The sequence below is a fragment of the Propithecus coquereli genome, unplaced genomic scaffold (assembly GCF_000956105.1).
Source record: "Propithecus coquereli isolate 6110/MARCELLA unplaced genomic scaffold, Pcoq_1.0 Scaffold410, whole genome shotgun sequence".
In the NCBI taxonomy this organism is placed as follows: domain Eukaryota; kingdom Metazoa; phylum Chordata; class Mammalia; order Primates; family Indriidae; genus Propithecus; species Propithecus coquereli.
The window spans coordinates 717503-724354 of record NW_012149842.1 but is presented as its reverse complement, the minus strand read 5'-3'; positions in this window follow the sequence as shown (position 1 = coordinate 724354).

Sequence of the window (6852 nt, the reverse complement as noted above, 5' to 3'; positions counted from 1 at the left end):
AAAAAAAAAAAAAATGTTCTTAACAAATGTGTTCCCACAAGAAGATTCAATTTCACAATTTTCAGTATCATTATTGTACCATTTCCTTGTACTACATAACACAAACACAAAGAACGTTCAATCTACAGAATACACAAAATGTCCTGTGTGCATTACATTTTGAGTTTGAATGTATAATTATGGAGGAATTGTTTTTTCCTCTTTGGGTAACATGCTGGACATTAGGTTTTTATTATTTCCTTGGGTACCAGCAATACTTCAGAAACAGTATTAGAGCAACGGGTAATTGTTGAGAAGCAAGAGAATTTCTAATAGTCTAAAGAAGTGGTCTAGCCGCCCAGCTCATATTTCCAACCACAAGTGTTTGCTTGAAAAACTATTAATTTATCATTTTGTTTCTTACTTGGTGTGTGTATATTCTTAGGATAATGCGGCACAAGACATTCTTGCAGCACCTCAAACCACAGAATTTGAATAACACATTTTACTGCATTAGGTTTTATAATAAAAAAAATAAGATAAAATATGCATGACTTTAAAAGATAAATTATGACATATCAAATGGATTTTGAATTTATGGGATTACACTTCCCAGTGGGCATCCTTTCCCCTTCCCCCGTTTCATCATTTTCCAATGTTTAAGGAAATCTTAAGATTTCTCATTTTTAGATGAAATCTTCTAATGTTTCCATGTTGACAAGTAATTCCAAAACGTAAATACATGCTGAAGGTTAAACAATCTGCATGACCAAAAACAAACAAAAATATGCATTCAGGCTATATTTCGCAGACATCTCTTTATTGGGTTTGCTATAAGTCTTTCCTCCATAACTTTACATGCAAACCCTACAATTGATGAGTTGACCCTATTGGACCTATTTTACCAATTCAGATAACTCTGGACTGAGACTTATAGTAAAAAGCTTATATTCCAATAAAGTCTGAGTTCCATAAAGGCAGGATATGCCCTGTGTTGTTCACCACACCACGGCATGCCCAATAACTACGAAATTACCTGGCACATGGTATATATCATTTGTAAAAAAGTATATGTGTGTATATATATTTATTTATATTTTTATATATAAAATTCATGAATAAATGATGGAACAAAGTAGAACCAGTGATATCAATAAGCCCTTTAGCAAACATTCTAATATCCATCCTTCAATCTTACTAATAGAAAATTTTTCACACAGTTTTTTGCATATATTCAGCCTAAATTTTTTGAATTTCGTTGGAGTGCCCATAGTAAATTTCTTATTACTGTAGTCACTTTAGAAGCTATTCAAGAAACTGTGGTCTGAGATCAGGGGCTAGACTCATCTCCTCCTTATCCGTCTTTACCATCATCAACAGAAGTAGCAAAAGTTATAAAATGCAACTTTTTGCATGCTATTAAAATTGTAGAATTTATTTCCATGAAATAAGGCCTGAAACAAATAATTGTTTCCTGAATTTTCATATGAACCATAATTAAACCGATTTTATAATTTGTGATAATAGCTTTCTGCGATCGAAATCTGCTTACCTCTAGAACTTTCCTTTTTATCTTAATATGTTTTTTTAGTTCTGGTTGTTTTTCCTGCTATACAGATTGCCTAAAATGCTCTTCAGCTACCTCTTTTACCTGTTCCACGAATCTTTCTGTGACACTGTAGGACTGAGCAGTCCTGATCAGTAATATGTTTACCTGCTTAAATTGCCATTAGATGTTTTGCTTTTTGTGGGATATGACCCGTCTTGTCCCCTGTTATATTTATAGCCCTTACCCAACTGACTGTCCCATTACTGGTGTTCAATAAATATGTGATGAATGAGTGAATCAATGTTTCTCTGGACTCCTTAAGAAAGTGAGTGATGTAACAACCCTAGTTCTGAAGTTTCAATTTTTAGCACTAAAACATGGAGGTATTTCCTTCACTTCTTTTTCATACAGAATTACAGGCATCAGAACTTCATTAACTAGAATTTCAACATTTATTTAGAATGGCAATAATATGAACACCTTGATGTTATCTGACTTTTTATCTATTATATTTCTTTTTTTTTCTTTTATTTCAGCATATTATGGGGGTACAGATGTTTAGGTTACGTATGTTGCCCTTGGTCCCCCCCCCAACAAGTCCGAGTTTCAAATATGTCCATCCTTCGGGTGGTGCGCATTGCACTCCTTGTGTATATTTCAATCAGTATGATTTTAACACTTTTAATAGGCTCCATTTGGAATTTTCAAAATGATATGCATAATAGCATTAATCCAAACATTTTATTAACTATAATGCCGCATTTCCCTATCATTAAAGATAACGGATAATTTATTATTTTTGTTGTAGTGATATTAATATTCTAGCTAAATGAATATATTTAAATCTAACAAACTCTCCATCTGGCTGATTAATATCCAACGATAATTTCTGACTCTAATTTAATACGTTTTAATGCATTATATGCTTGTTTTCAAAATGTGGAAAATCTTTATTTTCATCTGGATGTATTTATGAAATAAAATCCGAAAAATCAGTAACTAATAATCACCCCTATCCTCCACGTTTCCATAGGAGTATATCATCAACATAATGGAGCCTTAGCATTTTCTGTGAGATATTTAATACTGTGGAACGCTGAGGATGCATTTTAACAACAACAGCAAATATTTCTCTTTTGGGAGAGGGGATGTTCTAGTGATATAATGTGTAATAAGGCATTGTGCTTCTAATCTTGGAGGTTTGTGGGTAATGAGGAGATAAAAACAAATAAAATAACTGGCAGCAGTTTGCTCAATGTTAGATTCAATAAAGAAGTAATCCGAACCCTGAGCATTGGCGAGCATAGGAACAAGCCTGGCAAGAGGATTTGTCCGAGTTACAGACCACTCAGCCTTGGCCACTGAATTAATAAGTATTCAGACTCCAGCAGATGGAAAGAGCTGTTGATCGGTGCTTTGCTTTTTCATTTCTCTTAGGAGCAGTGGTTCCTCCTAGTGAACTGTGAGCTGAAAGTAATCTACAGAGTAAAATAACATACACGGTTGAGTCCTGCAGGCACAGTGCTGCCATTTTGAAAACAGGTGAGGATGCATTGCTCAGCGCTGCTCTACAATGCAAGGTCCTAATCACGACTGATGTTCTAGCCACTGTGAGTCCCTGTCACACTTGATAGACAAATGATGAATTCTGGTGCTTTCAAGCTCTCCTGGACCAGATGTCCTTTTTAGAGATGGTCAAGAAAATATTATAGATCCAGATAATAGTAATGCAACATTTCCCTATTTACCCCTCTTTGCTCTTACCTTTACAATTTAAAGAATTTTTTTTTTTTTTTTAAACACGGGAAATGAAGACTTCTAAAGGGAGACACTGCTATTTTAATCAAGACATTTGTTGAAAAGGAGTTTTCGGGCTTGTAAAATTTCTTTTCTTTTCCTTGTTACCGTCACCTTCTTTTCTGCCTCCCATGGTGACTACTTACAATACTGAATTATTTATTTTGCTTCAATTTATTAACCCCTTTTAATTTCATAATCATTTGCATTGTTCATAACACAAATTTGTCCAGTTTAGCAGCTGTGCCAAGATCAGTGGAGGGGTTATCTAAACTGGTTTTGGAATTAGAAATTTTAGTCTTGTTTGTTGCATTTTCCATGAGGCATCTAGGTGGTGAGACTGAACAAAGATTTTGATTGTCTTGGGTGATGTTTGGCAAGGAGACCTTAATCCTAAACTCTATGTTTTACTTCCCTTTTTTTTTTTTTTTTTTTGGTTTTAAAGTAATGCTGAAATGAAGGCCAAGTAGTATAACCTTTACAAGATTGATTTACTTCAGAATAACCAAAGCCACTATAGAAGGCTGTAGTCAGCTGTTACCTGGAGGTTCTCCAAAGAAGAAAATAAACAAACCAGAGCTTGTAAAAGCCACAAGAGACCCTTCCAACAGGATTCAAGAATGCTTCACAGCAACTCCATGAAGAGAACTGTATAATATATTATGACTAAATGGTGCAAACACAAGATAGGAACTGTGACAATCTATTAAACTTGGGATAAATCAAAATGAGTAGTTATTCATAATCTAAAGAGGAATGTTTATAATCATTTATCAAATATTCAAGTTTATAAAATGAAAAAAGATGGTTGTTCACATTATTTAACTGACTCATTTGAAGAAAAATACACAGTGTATTATAAAATTATCCATTAAATTGCCAAAGTCTTAGTCCGTATGGCCAATGACATGATATAATGGCCATAAAGACAACTTTCTATTTTTTTTTCTTTTGTCTACACACTTGTGATCATACACATAGCATTTCCCATTGTGGAACTTAAGTTGTATGTAATTCACTTGGAGTGTATATGTATCTGCTATATTGTCTAGTGTTACACCTTTAGAAGATTTAAAAAATAATCTTTGTGAATGACAATATAATATGTCTCCTTTAATATCCCCATTTCATTGTTTTCTGGCTCCCTTATTCCTATAATAGCTTTCTCATCCATCTATTTTTTCTTTAACAGTTAGTAGTAGCACAAACCCCATGCTGAATCCATTTGTGTTGTGCTAGAAAACCTGAGCTCTTCCTCTCTTAGTCACATATTTTCTCGTAGTTAAAAGGTCAAAATGAGCTCATTTTCAGTCCAATATGTTTAGCATGCACATGGAAAAAAGACATCTGTTGTATTTTACTTTACTGGATCCTGCTTTGAGCCACGACAATGAGTATTGTGGGATTCAAACTGTCATTCTTTGTGCCACGTTTTACCTCATCACTCTTCATGACTGCAGGCTCAGTCCCAATAACATCACTGCAACATACTTTAAATAAAACAATAGAACTGGTATTTCATTTTTACTTTCATGTATAAACATTGTCAAAATATTAATAGTAATGCATATAATGATCATGTATGATGTATAATCGGGATGTACTGTTATTCGTTTTCTAAATTGTGAAATGAAAATATGTATGCATGTGTGTAAAACGGTTATCACATAGTGGTTATTAAAAAGTACTATGTATTAGTTTTAGACCATTTGACAAATTTTGAAAATTAAAATTTCTGATCATTTATCTAGAGATAACTACTACAGTTTTGTGTTGCTTAGTGACAGGGATACATTCTGAGAAATGTGTCATTAGGCAATTTTGCTGTTGTGTGAACATCAGAGTGTAATTCTATAAACTTAGATGATACAGCCTACTGTACACCTAGTTTATATGGTATAGCCTACTGCTCCTAGGCTACAAACCTGTACAGCATTTACTGTACTGAACACTGTAGTCAACTGTAACACAATGGTAACTATTTGTGTACCTAAACATTTCTAAACATAGGAAGGGTATAGAAAAAATATGGTATTATAATGTTTTGGCACCACCATTATATATGCAGTCTGTCATTGACCAAAATATCATAATGAGATACATGACTATATTTTTCATTTGTATTAATTTCCTAGCACTGCCATAACAAAGTACCACAAATGGGTGGCTTAACCAACAGAAATGTATTGTTCCACATTTTAGGTGGCTTTAAGTCCAAAAGCAAGATTTCAGCAGGGTTGATTCTTTCTGAGGGCTGTGCGGAGAAACCTATCCCATGCCTCTCTGCTACTCTCTGGTGATTTGTTCACAATCTTTGCTATTCCCAGGCTTCTGTTCCATCACTCTGATCTCACCTTTATCTACAAGTGGCATCTCTCTGTGTATCTATCTCTAAATCTCTCCTTTCAATAAGGACACTAGTCTTGGTGGACTAGAGACCCTCCCTACTCCCGTAGGATCTCATCCTAACTAATGACATCTACAAGGACCCTGTTTAGCAAATAAGGTCATATTCTAAGGTTTTGGAGGTTAGAATTTCAAAACATGAATTTTAGAGGAAAACTATTCAACCCATAACAACATATCGTTACATATCCTTTGTGTTTTCTGTGCTTGTGTGGTAATAATTACCATAATTTACTAAGCTCAGACTCTGTTAACAGTGATTATGCAAACTAATTCAATAACTTACTTCATTTTATATACCCTTAATAGGGATACATCAAAGAGATCATACAAATACTATCATTATATCATAAGAAAAAGTTTTAGGCATAGAGATAATAATTCTCTCAATGTCACACGGCCAAATACAAATCCTGGCTATCTAAACCCTGGATGTCTGTACAAGATTCATGTTGTATATTCTGTTTTATAACCTGGATCGTAAAATTCCCTCTGGTGTTATCCAGGCCATATATGATGTAAGCATTCTGGACTTAGTATGTAATAGAGAACTGAAAAGAGTTCAGATATAAAAAAAATCACTTTATCCAGGTCTAACGAAGCCACCAGAGAATTGATGCCTTTTCCCATGACTTGTATTTGTAAGTTTCATTTTTCAGATACTGGTTCCACAACTCACTAGTTGTGCCAGTTTGGGGAAAAAAAAAAATAAATCCCTCAGTAATGATATAATTGCTTTGCTGTGATGTAAATTTTCAAATAAATGTTTAGATTTCCATGGTAAAAAATTAAATATTCTATCAATCTTCTGTTTTCTATTTTGTTTGTACTATATCCAGGACCACTGGATGGAATTTCAAATGATAGCTATTGTTTAAAAGAATAAATGTAATTAAAGAACCTAAAATAAAATTTAAAATGTTCTACCAGTGAACTGTATGGAATAAGACATTAATGCAAGAACACAATGAAACTAATAATTAGATATTTTGTTTAATTCCCACAATACCTTTACACGGGTACTATTATTATTTTCATTTTATAAATGAGGAAAATTGTACAAAGAATGTGTAAGTACTTTGTTCCAAACCATTCACATATGCAGGGCCAGTTCTGGGATT